This window comes from Entelurus aequoreus, linkage group LG27 (genome assembly GCF_033978785.1).
Source record: "Entelurus aequoreus isolate RoL-2023_Sb linkage group LG27, RoL_Eaeq_v1.1, whole genome shotgun sequence".
In the NCBI taxonomy this organism is placed as follows: Eukaryota; Metazoa; Chordata; class Actinopteri; order Syngnathiformes; family Syngnathidae; genus Entelurus; species Entelurus aequoreus.
In genome coordinates this window covers 38072417-38089129 of record NC_084757.1, presented here as the reverse complement: position 1 = coordinate 38089129, position 16713 = coordinate 38072417, and positions in this window count along the sequence as shown.

Sequence of the window (16713 nt, the reverse complement as noted above, 5' to 3'; positions counted from 1 at the left end):
ACTTTTTGGAGTTTGAGTTTGAGTCGGAATGTAAGATATAGTGAACCCTCTTGTCAGTCATCCACTATCTTTGTCTCTGTGGGTGTAGGCGAGGGCGCTAGCATATACCCACATGGACATTCAACATTTCCTAAAAGTTTCATCAAAATTAGCCAATAACCTTTTGAGTCGGAGTGTAAGAAATAGTGAACCCTCTTGTCAGTGATCTACTGCCTTTGTCTCTGTGGGTGTAGGCGGGACCATACGTTCACACAGACATTTTACATTTCCTAAAAGTTTCATCAAAATTTGACGATAACTTTTTGGAGTTTGAGTTTGAGTCGGAATGTAAGATATAGTGAACCCTCTTGTCAGTCATCCACTATCTTTGTCTCTGCGGGTGTAGGCGAGGGCGCTAGCATATACCCACATGGACATTCAGCATTTCCTAAAAGTTTCATCAAAATTAGCCAATAACCTTTTGAGTCGGATTGTAAGAAATAGTGAACCCTCTTGTCCGTGATCTACTGCCTTTGTCTCTGTGGGTGTAGGCGGGACCATACGTTCACACAGACATTTTACATTTCCTAAAAGTTTCATCAAAATTTGACGATAACTTTTTGGAGTTTGAGTTTGAGTCGGAATGTAAGATATAGTGAACCCTCTTGTCAGTCATCCACTATGTTTGTCTCTGTGGGTGTAGGCGAGGGCGCTAGCATATACCCACATGGACATTCAACATTTCCTAAAAGTTTCATCAAAATTAACCAATAACCTTTTGAGTCGGATTGTAAGAAATAGTGAACCCTCTTGTCCGTGATCCACTGCCTTTGTCTCTGTGGGTGTAGGCGGGACCATACGTTCACACAGACATTTTACATTTCCTAAAAGTTTCATCAAAATTTGACGATAACTTTTTGGAGTTTGAGTTTGAGTCGGAATGTAAGATATAGTGAACCCTCTTGTCAGTCATCCACTATCTTTGTCTCTGCGGGTGTAGGCGAGGGCGCTAGCATATACCCACATGGACATTCAACATTTCCTAAAAGTTTCATCAAAATTAGCCAATAACCTTTTGAGTCGGATTGTAAGAAATAGTGAACCCTCTTGTCAGTGATCTACTGCCTTTGTCTCCGTGGGTGTAGGCGGGACCATACGTTCACACAGACATTTTGCATTTCCTAAAAGTTTCATCAAAATTTGACGATAACTTTTTGGAGTTTGAGTTTGAGTCGGAATGTAAGATATAGTGAACCCTCTTGTCAGTCATCCACTATCTTTGTCTCTGTGGGTGTAGGCGAGGGCGCTAGCACATACCCACATGGACATTCAACATTTCCTAAAAGTTTCATCAAAATTAGCCAATAACCTTTTGAGTCGGATTGTAAGAAATAGTGAACCCTCTTGTCCGTGATCCACTGCCTTTGTCTCTGTGGGTGTAGGCGGGACCATACGTTCACACAGACATTTTACATTTCCTAAAAGTTTCATCAAAATTTGACGATAACTTTTTGGAGTTTGAGTTTGAGTCGGAATGTAAGATATAGTGAACCCTCTTGTCATCTTGGTTCTTAAACAATTTGCTCAGGCATGGAAGCTGCTTTTATACCAAATCATGGCACACACCTGTTCCCAATTAGCCTGTTCACCCGTGGGATGTTCCAAATAAGTCTTTGACGAGCATTCCTCAACTTTCTCAGTCGAAGCGTTTCCGGGTGTTGTTGATAAATGTCTGTGGCTTTGCGTAGTAGAGCTTTAACTTGCACTTACAGATGTAGCGACCAACTGTAGTTACTGACAGTGGGTTTCTGAAGTGTTCCCGAGCCCATGTGGTGATATCCTTTACACACTGATGTGGCTTTTTGATGCAGCTAGCTAACTAACCAGTGGCAATGACTACATTACCCCCTGGCAGAGCTAAAGGGCACATCTAAAATGTGACTATGAAGCTATTACGGACTTAACAGCCTCGGTTTGAATATTCTGAATCCAAGCGCGTGATTGGCCGAGCCCGTCCCGCCAAATCAGAGCGTACGTGACAGCTCCCATTTGGCGGCGGCGCGGGAGCCGGCTAATCAGAGTGACTCTCTGCTAAATAAAGCATGAAAAAAAGCTTTTTCCCCGTGAACAGTGCGCTGGAGCGGAAGTCGTCTCGCCCGCGCCACTCATCAACGCTCCTCGTCCCGCGGGCGCACAATTTGCCGCCGCCGGAGACCATTCTGGTCACGGCGTGGGAAGGAAGCAAAGTTGGACTTTTGATGCGCTTCTTTTTGGGAAGAGATGAGAGCTGCCAGGTAGTATCAGTACATGGTCCAAGTCCTGACTGTCAGCTGACCTGCTAAATGCTGCACACACCGCGCGCACGTGTGTGTGTGTGTGTGTGTGTGTGTGTGTGTGTGTGTGTGTGTGTGTGTGTGTGTGTGTGTGTGTGTGTGTGTGTGTGTGTGTGTGTGTGTGTGTGTGTGTGTGTGTGTGTGTGTGTGTGTGTGTGTGTTCTTGTATTCCCACCCTTCTTGAGACGTCAAGAAGGAAAAGTACCGTAGGACACGAATCATAGTCCCAATAACATTGCATCTAATAGAGAGCCAAATACTAGAGTCCGTGAACATTGCTCCAAAGTCAGGATTTTTTTATTTATTTCATGTGCATGCAAAAGTAAACATTGACAAAATGTGATAAATACACTACGCTACTAAGACTATAGTACAATTCCAACTTTTATCATAATATTGCCCAAATGTCCCACCTCTGGTCAACATATGAAATAACAAGTGTGTGTAAGAAATTGAAATGCGCCCCCTTTGGCCAAAATTAATACAACAAATCAAATGAATATGTGTATAGAGACATACTGTAATAACTTGAAGTAAACAATGAAGATTCAAAAACTATTACAAACAAACAAACAAAAAATATAAATAAATGAACTAAAAGTAGTCTTTTTCTCACAATGTGTCGACTTTTTTCTTATGAAATTGGGAACATTTTCTCATTCTTTTTGTTTCTGTAATTTTGCAATATTTTCTCTTAAAATTATTCCTTTTTAATGTAAAAGTATTCCTTTTTAATGCAAAATGGTGACATTTGCCATATAAAATTGTGACGTTCATCACAATATTGCCATTTTTGTTATTGTTCTTTTAAAATAGTGACTTTTTTTTTAGTAAAATTATGAATTTTGTCATAATGCTGCCGAGTAAAATTCCCATTATTGTTATAATATTGCCAAACATTTTTCTAGTAAAATTACAACTATTTTCATATAATTGCCCAAATGTGCCCCTCTGGTCAACATATGAAATAACAAGTGTGTGTAAGAATTTGAAATGCGCCCCCTTTGGCCAAAATTAATACAACAAATCAAATAAATATGTGTATAGAGACATACTGTAATAACTTGAAGTAAACAATGAAGATTCAAAAACTATTACAAACAGACAAACACAAAATAGAAATAAATGAACTAAAAGTAGTCTTTTTCTCACAATGTGTCGACTTTGTTCTTATGAAATTGGGAACATTTTTTCATTCTTTTTGTTTCTGTAATTTTGCAATATTTCCTTTTAAAATTATTCCTTTTTAATGCAAAATGGTGACATTTGCCATATAAAATTGTGACGTTTATCACAATATTGCCATTTTTCTTGTTGTTCTTGGAAAATCGTGACATTTTTTTGAGTAAAATTATGAATTTTGTCATAATGCTGCCGAGTAAAATTCCCATTATTGTTATAATATGGCCAAAATTTTAAGTTTTCATATAAAATTGTGACTTTTGTCTAGTAAAATTACAACTATTTTCATATAATTGCCCAAATGTCCCCCTCTGGTCAACATATGAAATAACAAGTGTGTGTAAGAAATTTAAATGCGCCCCCTTTGGCCAAAATTAATACAACTAATCAAATAAATATGTATATAGAGACATAATGTAATAACTTGAAGTAAATAATGAAGATTCAAAAACAATTAAAAACAAACAAACAAAAAATAGAAATAAATGAACTAAAAGTAGTCTTTTTCTCACAATGTGTCGACTTTGTTCTTATGAAATTGGGAACATTTTCTCATTCTTTTTGTTTCTGTAATTTTGCAATATTTCCTTTTAAAATTATTCCTTTTTAATGCAAAATGGTGACATTTGCCATATAAAATTGTGACGTTTATCACAATATTGCCATTTTTCTTGTTGTTCTTGGAAAATCGTGACATTTTTTTGAGTAAAATTATGAATTTTGTCATAATGCTGCCGAGTAAAATTCCCATTATTGTTATAATATTGCCAAAATTTTAAGTTTTCATATAAAATTGTGACTTTTGTCTAGTAAAATTACAGCTATTTTCATATAATTGCCCAAATGTCCCCCTCTGGTCAACATATGAAATAACAAGTGTGTGTAAGAAATTGAAATGCGCCCCCTTTGGCCAAAATTAATACAACAAATCAAATAAATATGTGTATAGAGACATACTGTAGTAACTTGAAGTAAACAATGAAGATTCAAAAACTATTACAAACAAACAAACAAAAAATAGAAATAAATGAACTAAAAGTAGTCTTTTTCTCACAATGTGTCGACTTTTTTCTTATGAAATTGGGAACATTTTTTCATTCTTTTTGTTTCTGTAATTTTGCAATATTTTTTCTTAAAATTATTCCTTTTTAATGTAAAATTATTCCTTTTTAATGCAAAATGGTGACATTTGCCATATAAAATTGTGACGTTTATCACAATATTGCCATTTTTGTTATCGTTCTTTTAAAATAGTGACTTTTTTTTTAGTAAAATTATGAATTTTGTCATAATGCTGCCGAGTAAAATTCCCATTATTGTTATAATATTGCCAAACTTTTGTCTAGTAAAATTACAACTATTTTCATATAATTGCCCAAATGTCCCCCTCTGGTCAAAATATGAAATAACAAGTGTGTGTAAGAAATTGAAATGCGCCCCCTTTGGCCAAAATTAATATAACAAATCAAATAAATATGTATATAGAGACATACTGTAATAACTTGAAGTAAACAATGAAGATTCAAAAACTATTACAAACAAACAAACAAAAAATAGAAATAAATGAACTAAAAGTAGTCTTTTTCTCACAATGTGTCGACTTTTTTCTTATGAAATTGGGAACATTTTTTCATTCTTTTTGTTTCTGTAATTTTGCAATATTTTCTCTTAAAATTATTCCTTTTTAATGTAAAATGGTGACATTTGCCATATGAAATTATGACGTTTATCACAATATTGCCATTTTTGTTGTTGTTCTTGTAAAATAGTGACATTTTTTGAGTAAAATTATGAATTTTGTCATAATGCTGCCGAGTAAAATTCCCATTATTTTTATAATATTGCCAAAATTTTAAGTTTTTATATAAAATTGTGACTTTTGTCTAGTAAAATTACAGCTATTTTCATATAATTGCCCAAATTATTACTTTTTAATGTAAAATGGTGACATTTGTTGTATAAAATTCCCCCTCTGGTCAACATATGAAATAACAAGTGTGTGTAAGAAATTGAAATGCGCCCCCTTTGGCCAAAATTAATACAACAAATCAAATAAATATGTGTATAGAGACATACTGTAGTAACTTGAAGTAAACAATGAAGATTCAAAAACTATTACAAACAAACAAACAAAAAATATAAATAAATGAACTAAAAGTAGTCTTTTTCTCACAATGTGTCGACTTTTTTCTTATGAAATTGGGAACATTTTTTCATTCTTTTTGTTTCTGTAATTTTGCAATATTTTTTCTTAAAATTATTCCTTTTTAATGTAAAATTATTCCTTTTTAATGCAAAATGGTGACATTTGCCATATAAAATTGTGACGTTTATCACAATATTGCCATTTTTGTTATCGTTCTTTTAAAATAGTGACTTTTTTTTTAGTAAAATTATGAATTTTGTCATAATGCTGCCGAGTAAAATTCCCATTATTGTTATAATATTGCCAAACTTTTGTCTAGTAAAATTACAACTATTTTCATATAATTGCCCAAATGTCCCCCTCTGGTCAACATATGAAATAACAAGTGTGTGTAAGAAATTGAAATGCGCCCCCTTTGGCCAAAATTAATATAACAAATCAAATAAATATGTATATAGAGACATACTGTAATAACTTGAAGTAAACAATGAAGATTCAAAAACTATTACAAACAAACAAACAAAAAATAGAAATAAATGAACTAAAAGTAGTCTTTTTCTCACAATGTGTCGACTTTTTTCTTATGAAATTGGGAACATTTTTTCATTCTTTTTGTTTCTGTAATTTTGCAATATTTTCTCTTAAAATTATTCCTTTTTAATGTAAAATGGTGACATTTGCCATATGAAATTATGACGTTTATCACAATATTGCCATTTTTGTTGTTGTTCTTGTAAAATAGTGACATTTTTTGAGTAAAATTATGAATTTTGTCATAATGCTGCCGAGTAAAATTCCCATTATTTTTATAATATTGCCAAAATTTTAAGTTTTCATATAAAATTGTGACTTTTGTCTAGTAAAATTACAGCTATTTTCATTTAATTGCCCAAATGTCCCCCTCTGGTCAACATATGAAATAACAAGTGTGTGTAAGAAATTGAAATGCGCCCCCTTTGGCCAAAATTAATACAACAAATCAAATAAATATGTATATAGAGACATACTGTAATAACTTGAAGTAAACAATGAAGATTCAAAACAATTACAAACAAACAAACAAAAAATACAAATAAATGAACTAAAAGTAGTCTTTTTCTCACAATGTGTCGACTTTTTTCTTATGAAATTGGGAACATTTTCTCATTCTTTTTGTTTCTGTAATTTTGCAATATTTTCTCTTAAAATTATTCCTTTTTAATGCAAAATGGTGACATTTGCCATATAAAATTGTGACGTTTATCACAATATTGCCATTTTTCTTGTTGTTCTTGTAAAATCATGACATTTTTTGAGTAAAATTATGAATTTTGTCATAATGCTGCCGAGTAAAATTCCCATTATTGTTATAATATTGCCAACATTTTAAGTTTTCATATAAAATTGTGACTTTTGTCTAGTAAAATTACAACTATTTTCATATAATTGCCCAAATGTCCTTTTTCTTATACAGTTGGGAACATTTTCTCATATTCTTTTTGTTTCTGTAATTTTGCAATATTTCCTCTTAAAATTATTACTTTTTAATGTAAAATGGTGACATTTGTTGTATAAAATTCCGACTTTCATCACAATATTGCCCATTGTTTTGTTGTTCTTGTAAAATAGTGACATTTTTTGAGTAAAATGATGAATTATGTCATAATGCTGCCGAGTAAAATTCCCATTATTGTTATAATATTGCCAAAATTTTAAGTTGTCTTATAAAATTGTGACTTTTGTCGAGTAAAATGACGACTCTTTTCATAAAATTGCCAAAATGTTAAGCATTTTCTCGTAAAATTGTGACTGTTATTGAGTACAATTCCAACTTTTATCATAATATTGCACAAATGTCCCCCTCTGGTCAACATATGAAATAACATGTGTGTGTAAGAAATTGAAATGAGCCTCCTTTGGCCAAAATTAATTTAAACAAATCAAATAAAAATGTATATAGAGACATAATGTAATAATTTGAAGTAAATAATGAATATTAAATACTAATTACAAACAAACAAAAAAAAAGTTTAAAAAATAACTAAAAGTAATCTATTTCTCACCATGTGTCGACTTTTTTCTTATAAAATTGGGAACGATTTCTCATAATATTGCAATATTTTCTTGTAAAATATTACTTTTTAATGCAAAATGGTGACATTTGTCTTATAAAATACTGACTTTTATCACAATTTTGCCTTATTTTTTGTAAAATAGGGACGTTTTTTGAGTAAAATTATGACTTTTGTCATAATTTTGCGAAATAAAATTCCCGTTAATATTATAATATTGCCAAAATTTTAAGTTGTCTTATAAAATTGTGACTTTTGTCGAGTAAAATGACAACTCTTCTCATAAAATTGCCAAAATGTTAAGCTTTTCTTGTAAAATTGTGACTGTTATTGAGTACAATTCCAACTTTTATCATAATATTGCACAAATGTCCCCCTCTGGTCAACATATGAAATAACAAGTGTGTGTAAGAAATTGAAATGCGCCCCCTTTGGCCAAAATTAATTTAAACAAATCAAATAAAAATGTATATAGAGACATAATGTAATAATTTGAAGTAAATAATGAAGATTAAATACCAATTAATTACAAACAAACCAAAAAAAAGTTTAAAAAATAAGTAAAAGTAGTCTATTTCTCACAATGTGTCGACTTTTTTCTTATAAAATTGGGAACAATTTCTCATAATATTATTGCAATATTTTCTTGTAAAATTATTACTTTTTAATGCAAAATGGTGACATTTGTCTTATAAAATACTGACTTTTATCACAATTTTGCCATTTTTTCTTTGTTAAATAGTGACATTTTTTGAGTAAAATGATGACTTTTGTCATAATTTTGCGAAATAAAATTCCCGTTAATATTATAATATTGCCAAAATTTTAAGTTGTCTTATAAAATTGTGACTTTTGTCGAGTAAAATGACGACTCTTCTCATAAAATTGCCAAAATGTTAAGCTTTTCTTGTAAAATTGCGACTGTTGAGTACAATTCCAACTTTTATCATAATATTTTCACAAATGTTCAGTTTTTCTTGTAAAATTTTGACATGCGTTGAGTAAAATGAGGACTTTTATTATAATACTGCCAACATTCTAAGTTTTTCTTGTGAAATTCCAACTCATTTTTCACAACAAGCTTTTTTATATTTGCATAGTATGTATATATTATTAATGTTGTAAATATATATTTAAATATAAAGCTTTTTTAGAAGGTCTCAAGAAGGTAACACATACATGAATACATGTGTGTGTGTGTGTGTGTGTGTGTTCTTGTATTTCTACCCTTCTTGAGACATGAAGAAGGACAAGTATCTTCCATATGAGTGATGACATAAATCATGGTCCAAATAACATTGCATCTAATAGAGAGCCAAATTCTACAGTCCGTGAACATTGCTCCAAAGTCAGGATTTTTTTGTTGATTTAATGTGCGTACAAAAGTAAACATTGACAGGTGCAAAGGCATTTGCACCCCTGCTGGTGACATCTATCAAAATGAGGGTGGTCCCACAAAGGAGGGATTTTTCACATCGACTGTGTGTCGCTTTTAAAAGTGCTCCCCCTCTGGTCAACATATGAAATAACAAGTGTGTGTAAGAAATTGAAATGTGCCCCCTTTGGCCAAAATTAATAAAACAAATCAAATAAATATGTATATAGATACATACTGTAATAATTTGAAGTAAATAATGGAGATTAAAAACCAATTAGAAACAAACAAACAAAAATAAAAATAAATGAACTAAAAGCCGTCTTTTTCTCACAATGTGTCGACTTTTTTCTTATACAATTGGGAACAATTTATCATATTCTTTCTGTTTCTGTAATATTGCAATATTTTCTCGTGAAATTATTATTTTTTAATCTAAAATTATTACTTTTAAAGCAAAATGGTGACATTTGTCATATAAAATTCAGACTTTTATCACAATATAGCAATTTTTTTTGTTGTTCTTGTAAAATAGTGACATTTTTTGAGTAAAATTATGACTTTTGTCATCATTTTGCCGAGTAAAATTCCCATTATTATTATAATATCGCCGACATTTTAAAGTTTTCTTATAAAATTGTGACTTTTATTGAGAGAAATTCCAACTTTTATCATAACATTGCACAAATGCCCGGTTTTTCTTGTAAAATTTTGACTTGCGTTGAGTAAAATTTTTATATACTATTATTATTATTATTAAACATACAGTAAGTAATAAGAGGGGTGGGAGTACATAAGTTTTTACTTCTTCTCACTCCTTTTCGGATATGTTTACATTAATGTTTATTTTCATTTCTTGTTTCTTTTGCTTTTTATTATTACTATTATTATTATTATTATTATTGTTTTTGTTATTCATTCTTGAATGGCTTTTTTGTTGTTTTTTTTCAAAATGTGTTGTTTTTGTTTTGTCTACATATTCGAAATAAACATGAATGAAATTAAATGAAATGAAATAAAATGAGGACTTGTATTATAATACTGCCAAAATTCCAAGTTTTTATTGTGAAATTGTGACCCTTTTCTTGTGAAAATCAAACTAATTTTTCACGACAAGCTTTTTTATATTTGCATAGTATGTATATATTATTAATGTTGTAAATATAAAGCTTTTTTCGGAGGTCTCAAGAAGGTAACACATACAGGAATATGTGTGTGTGCATGCTACATTGAACAGGAAGTGGTCATCCGTGCTGCTTCCTGTGAGCTAACAGAGCGTGGCAGTGGTGGCCAGCGTGGTGCAGCAGTCACAGATGAAATGTAGCATGAAATGTTGTTGTCGTTTAGAGCTGCTGAGACAGGAAGTCAATACACAAAACAACATATTCATAAAGACAGCTGTATTGATACTGTGTCGGTGTTTCGTGACGCCGCCATCTGCTGGATTAAACAAGTCACTACACTCGACGTGTTCATTTCAATGATTCATTTGCATGAATGGGTTGTCGAAATGAACGAGTTAACCCATGTGATTAATCACAAACAATTATGGCATTAATCATGAACGCACTTACCCTAAATTCCAGGGTATAAGCCGCTTATTTTTTCCTACGCTTTGACCCCCGCAGCTCGTAAAACGGTGCGGCGAATTTACGGACTGCTCTTTCCCGTTGGCCGTTATGTAAAGAGTTGTAAAAGACTGGAGCTGAAAAGGCAATGTTTACTTTGGTAAAAACAAAACAAAAAAAAATTACAAACAAACAAACTAAAATCAATCAATCAATGTTTATTCATACAGCCCTAAATAAAAATAAAAATAAATGAACTAAAAGCCGTCTTTTTCTCACTAAGTGTCGACTTTTTTCTTCTCCAATCGGAAACAATTTCTTTCTGTTTCTGTAATATTGCGATGTTTTCTCTTAAAATGATTACTTTTTCATGCAAAATGGTGACATTTGTCGTATAAAATTCTGACTTTTATCACAATTTCGCCAACTTTTTTTTTGTTCTTGTAAAATAGTGACATTTTTGGAGTAAAATGATGACTTTAAATAAATATGTATATAGAGACATACTGTAATAATTTGAAGTAAATAATTAAAAACCAATTACAAAAAATATATATATTTTTTTTTTTAAACTATTTTTAAGACAGGTTAGAAAAAAAAATTCTGGTTGCATGGAAATGCTATTAAACATATTTTAAAAATGTACTCTTTAAAAAAAAAAAAAAATATATATATATATATATATATATATATATATATATATATATATATATATATATATATATATATATATGTATGTATGTACAGTATGTATGTATGTATGTGTATGTATATATATATATATATATATATATATATATATATATATATATATATATATATATATATACACATATATTATACAATTCTCATTATTATTATAATATTGCCAAAATTTTAAGTTTTCTTATACAATTATGACTTTTGTCGAGTAAAATGACGATTCTTTTCATTAAATTGCCAAAATGTTAAGCATTTCTTGTAAAATTGCGACATTTATTGAGTACAATTCCAACTTTTATAATAATATTGCACAAATGTCCCCCTCTGGTCAACATATGAAATAACAAGTGTGTGTAAGACATTGAAATGCGCCCCCTTTGGCCAAAATTAATACAACAAATCAAATAAATATGTATATAGAGACATACTGTAATAATTTGAAGTAAATAATGAAGATTAAATACCAATTACAAAAAAAAAAAATTTAAAAAATAACTAAAAGCAGTCTTTTTCTCACAATGTGTCGACTTTTTTCTTATACAATTGGGAACAATTTCTCATATTCTTTCTGCTTCTGTAATATTGCAATGTGTATATATATATATATATATATATATATATATATATATATATATATATATATATATATATATATATATATATATATATATATATATATATATATATATATATATATGTTTTTTTTAAAGAGCACATTTTTTTAAATATGTTTTAGAGCATTTCCATGCAACCAGAAAAAAACATTTTCTAACCTGTTTTGAAAAGAGTTGATTGTAATTATTAAAGCAAATAAAACATTGTGAGAATGACTTTGAAGGGAGAATCCAGTCTGACTCCAATCCTCAGCCAGGGAATGTTTACATGCCCAAAGACTGCCAGCCTCACTCAGTCCTTGGACTAACTTCAGTCCATCCATAATCTTACTTTATCAGAAGAACATCAAACCGTATCAGATGAGTGAAAAGTGGAGTATATTTTTCATCTCCCAGCACGAGCAGAGAGTCCATCCGCTCATTGGCCGTCTGCGAGGGTCCGCTCATTGGCCAGGAAGGACGTGTTCCATCAGTCCCAGGCGGTGGCAGGTGGTCCATATTTCACCTGCGGGGGGAGGGGAGGCGGGGGAGACAAAAGTGAGGTGGCAGCTCTTCACACCTGACAATAAATGGCGTGGAAAGGCGTCCCGGCTTGTTTGGCGGCGGGCGAGCGGCCAGGGGCCAGCGAGGTGTGATAATGTACACAATTAGCTCATGGCGCCCGGGAAGGGCCCGGGGCCTTCGCAAGCCGGGGCGCATCTAAACTCTCCCTCTTACCAGGAAGTGTGAGCACGGCGGCACACGCAACACGACCTGTTTTGACACTTCACACGCAATTACTGCTTGTCCACACACGCCTTCTGACGCCAGCGCGTTAGCACGTGGGCTCGCCATTAAAGGGCCACACCGCAGCGGTTTTTTTTAAAGCAGGCAGCCGCCATTTTGATATTCTCCATTTTCTACAGCAGTACAAAATATTTGACTCCTTTGTCATCGACCTTAAGAACGTTACAAACAACTAAAAATAGACAATGTCTCATTTGCTGGTGACATCCGTCAACATGAGGGTGGTGCCAAAAAGGAGGGATTTTTCACATTGACTGTGTGTCGCTTTTAAAAGTGCTCCCCCTCTGGTCAACATATGAAATAATAAGTGTGTGTAAGAAATTGAAATGCGCCGTCTTTGGCCAAAATTAATTTAAAAACAAATAAATAAATATGTATATGGAGACATACTGTAATAACTTGAAGTAAATAATGAAGATTAAAAAAGAAATACAAACAAAAAATTAACAATAAAAATGAAAAAATCACTAAAAGCAGTCTTTTTCTCACAATGTGTCGACACTTTCATAAAATTGGGAACAATTTCTCACATTCTTTCTGTTTCTGTAATATTGCAACATTTTCTTGTACAATTATTACTTTTTTATATAAAATTATTACTTTTATATATAACATTACTTTTATATATAAAATTATTACTTTCTTAATGAAAAATGGTGAATTTGTCATATAAAATTATTACTTTTATCACAATGTTGCCCATTTTTTGGTTGTTCTTGTAATATAGTGAATTTTTTTTAGAGTAAAGTTATGACTTCTGTTATAATTTTGCCGAGTAAAATTCCCATTATTAGTATAATGTTGCCAAAATTCAAAGTTTTCTTGTAAAATGGTGACTTTTGTCGAGCAAAATGACGACTCTTTTCATAAAATTGCCAAAATGTTAAGCTTTTCTTGTAAAATTGCGACTGTTATTGAGTACAATTCCAACTTTTATCATAATGTTGCACAAATGTCCCCCTCTGGTTAACATATGAAATAACAAGTGTGTGTAAGAAATTGAAATGCGCCGTCTTTGGCCAAAATTAATTTAAAAACAAATAAATAAATATGTATATAGAGACATACTGTAATAACTTGAAGTAAATAATGAAGATTAAAAAAGAATTACAAACAAAAATGTACATAAAAAATAACTAAAAGCAGTCTTTTTCTCACAATATGTCGACTTTTTTCTCATAAAATTGGGAACAATTTCTCACATTCTTTCTGTTTCTGTAATATTGCAAAATTTTCTTGTACAATTATTACTTTTTTTATATAAAATTATTACTTTTTTATATACAATGATTACTTTTTTAATGTAAAATGGTAAATTTTTCATATAAAATTATTACTTTCATCACAATGTTGCCCATTGTAAAATAGTGAACTTTTTTTAGAGTAAAATTATGACTTTTGACATAATTTTGCTGAGTAAAATTCCCATTATTATTATAATGTTGCCAAAATTCAAAGTTTTCTTGTAAAATTGTGACTTTTGTCGAGCAAAATGACGACTCTTTTCATAAAATTGCCAAAATGTTAAGCTTTTCTTGTAAAATTGCGACTGTTATTGAGTACAATTCCAACTTTTATCATAATATTGCACAAATGTCCCCCTCTGGTCAACATATGAAATAACAAGTGTGTGTAAGACATTGAAATGCGCTCCCTTTGGCCAAAATTAATACAACAAATCAAATAAATATGTATATAGAGAGATACTGTAATAATTCGAAGTAATTAATTAAGATTAAATACCAATTACAAAAACAAAATTTAAAAAATAACTAAAAGCAGTCTTTTTCTCACAATGTGGCGACTTCTTTCTTATAAAATTGTGAACAATTTGTCACATTCTTTCTGTTTCTGTAATATTGCAATATTTTCTCGTAAAATTATTCCTTTTTAATGTAAAATTATTCCTTTTTAATGCAAAATGGTGACATTTGCCATATAAAACTGTGACGTTTATCACAATATTGCCATTTTTGTTGTTGTTCTTGTAAAATAGTGAATTTTTTTTAGTAAAATTATGAATTTTGTCATCATTTCGCAAAATAAAATTCCCATTATTATTATAATATTGCCAAATTTTTAAAGTTTTCTTATAAAATGGTGACTTTTGTCGAGCAAAATGACGACTCCTTTCATAAAATTGTCAAAATGTTAAGCTTTTCTTGTAAAATTGCGACTGTTATTGAGTACAATTCCAACTTTTGTCATAATATTGCACAAATGTCCCCCTCTGGTCAACAATTGAAATAACAAGTGTGTGTAAGAAATTGAAATGTGCTCTCTTTGGCCAAAATTAATACAACAAATCAAATAAATATGTATATAGAGACATACTATAATAATTTGAAGTAATTAATTAAGATGAAATACCAATTACAAAAACAAAAATCACAAAAAATAACTAAAAGCAGTCTTTTTCTCACAATGTGTCGACTTTTTTCTTATAAAATTGTGAACAATTTCTCACATTCTTTCTGTTTCTGTAATATTGCAATATTTTCTCGTAAAATTATTCCTTTTTAATGCAAAATGGTGACATTTGCCATACAAAATTGTGACGTTTATCACAATATTGCCATTTTTGTTATTGTTCTTGTAAAATAGTGAATTTTTTTGAGTAAAATTATGAATTTTGTCATCATTTCGCAAAGTAAAATTCCCATTATTATTATAATATTGCCAAAATTTAAAGTTTTCTTATAAAATGACGACTCCTTTCATAAAATTACCAACATGTTAAGCTTTTTTTATAAAATTGTGACTGTTATTGAGTACAATTCCAACTTTTATCATAATATTGCACAAATGTCCCCCTCTGGTCAACATATGAAATAACAAGTGTGTGTAAGACATTGAAATGCACTCCCTTTGGCCAAAATTAATACAACAAATCAAATAAATATGTATATAGAGAGACACTGTAATAATTCGAAGTAATTAATTAAGATTAAATACCAATTACAAAAACAAAATTAAAAAAATAACTAAAAGCAGTCTTTTTCTCACAATGTGTCGACATTTTCTTATAAAATTGTGAACAATTTCTCACATTCTTTCTGTTTCTGTAATATTGCAATATTTTCTCATAAAATTATTCCTTTTTAATGTAAAATTATTCCTTTTTAATGCAAAATGGTGACATTTGCCATATAAAATTGTGACGTTTAAAACAATATTGCCATTTTTGTTGTTGTTCTTGTAAAATAGTGACATTTTTTGGGCACAATTATGAATTGTGTCATCATTTTGCCAAGTAAAGTTCCAATTATTATTATAATATTGCCAAAATTTAAAGTTTTCTTATAAAATTGTGACTTTTGTTGAGAAAAATGACGACTTTTCATAAAATTGCCAAAATGTTAAGCTTTTCTTGTAAAATTGCGACTGTTATTGAGTACAATTCCAACTTTTATCATAATATTGCACAAATGTCCCCCTCTGGTCAACATATGAAATAACAAGTGTGTGTAAGAAATTGAAATGTGCCCCTTTTGGCCAAAATTAATATAACAAATCAAATAAATATGTATATAGAGACATACTGTAATAACTTGAAGTAAATAATGAAGATTAAATACCAATTACAAATTTTTAAATTTTTTAAATAACTAAAGGCAGTCTTTTTCTCACAATGTGTCGACTTTTTTCTTTTAAAATTGTGAACAATTTCTCATATTCTTTCTGTTTCTGTAATATTGCAATATTTTCTCATAAAAATGATTACTTTGTAATGCAAAATGGTGACATTTGCCATATAAAATTCTGACTTTTATCACAATATTGCCAATTTTTTTGTTGTTCTTGTAAAATTGTGACATTTTTTAAATAAAATTATGACTTTTGTCATCATTTTGCCAAGTCAAAATTCCCATTATTAATACATTTAACCACAAAGTGTTTTTATTTTATTGTCAGCCCTTTGCAGGCCACTTAAATGAGGTGGTGGGCCACAATAATAAGAATGTGGAGGGCCACTT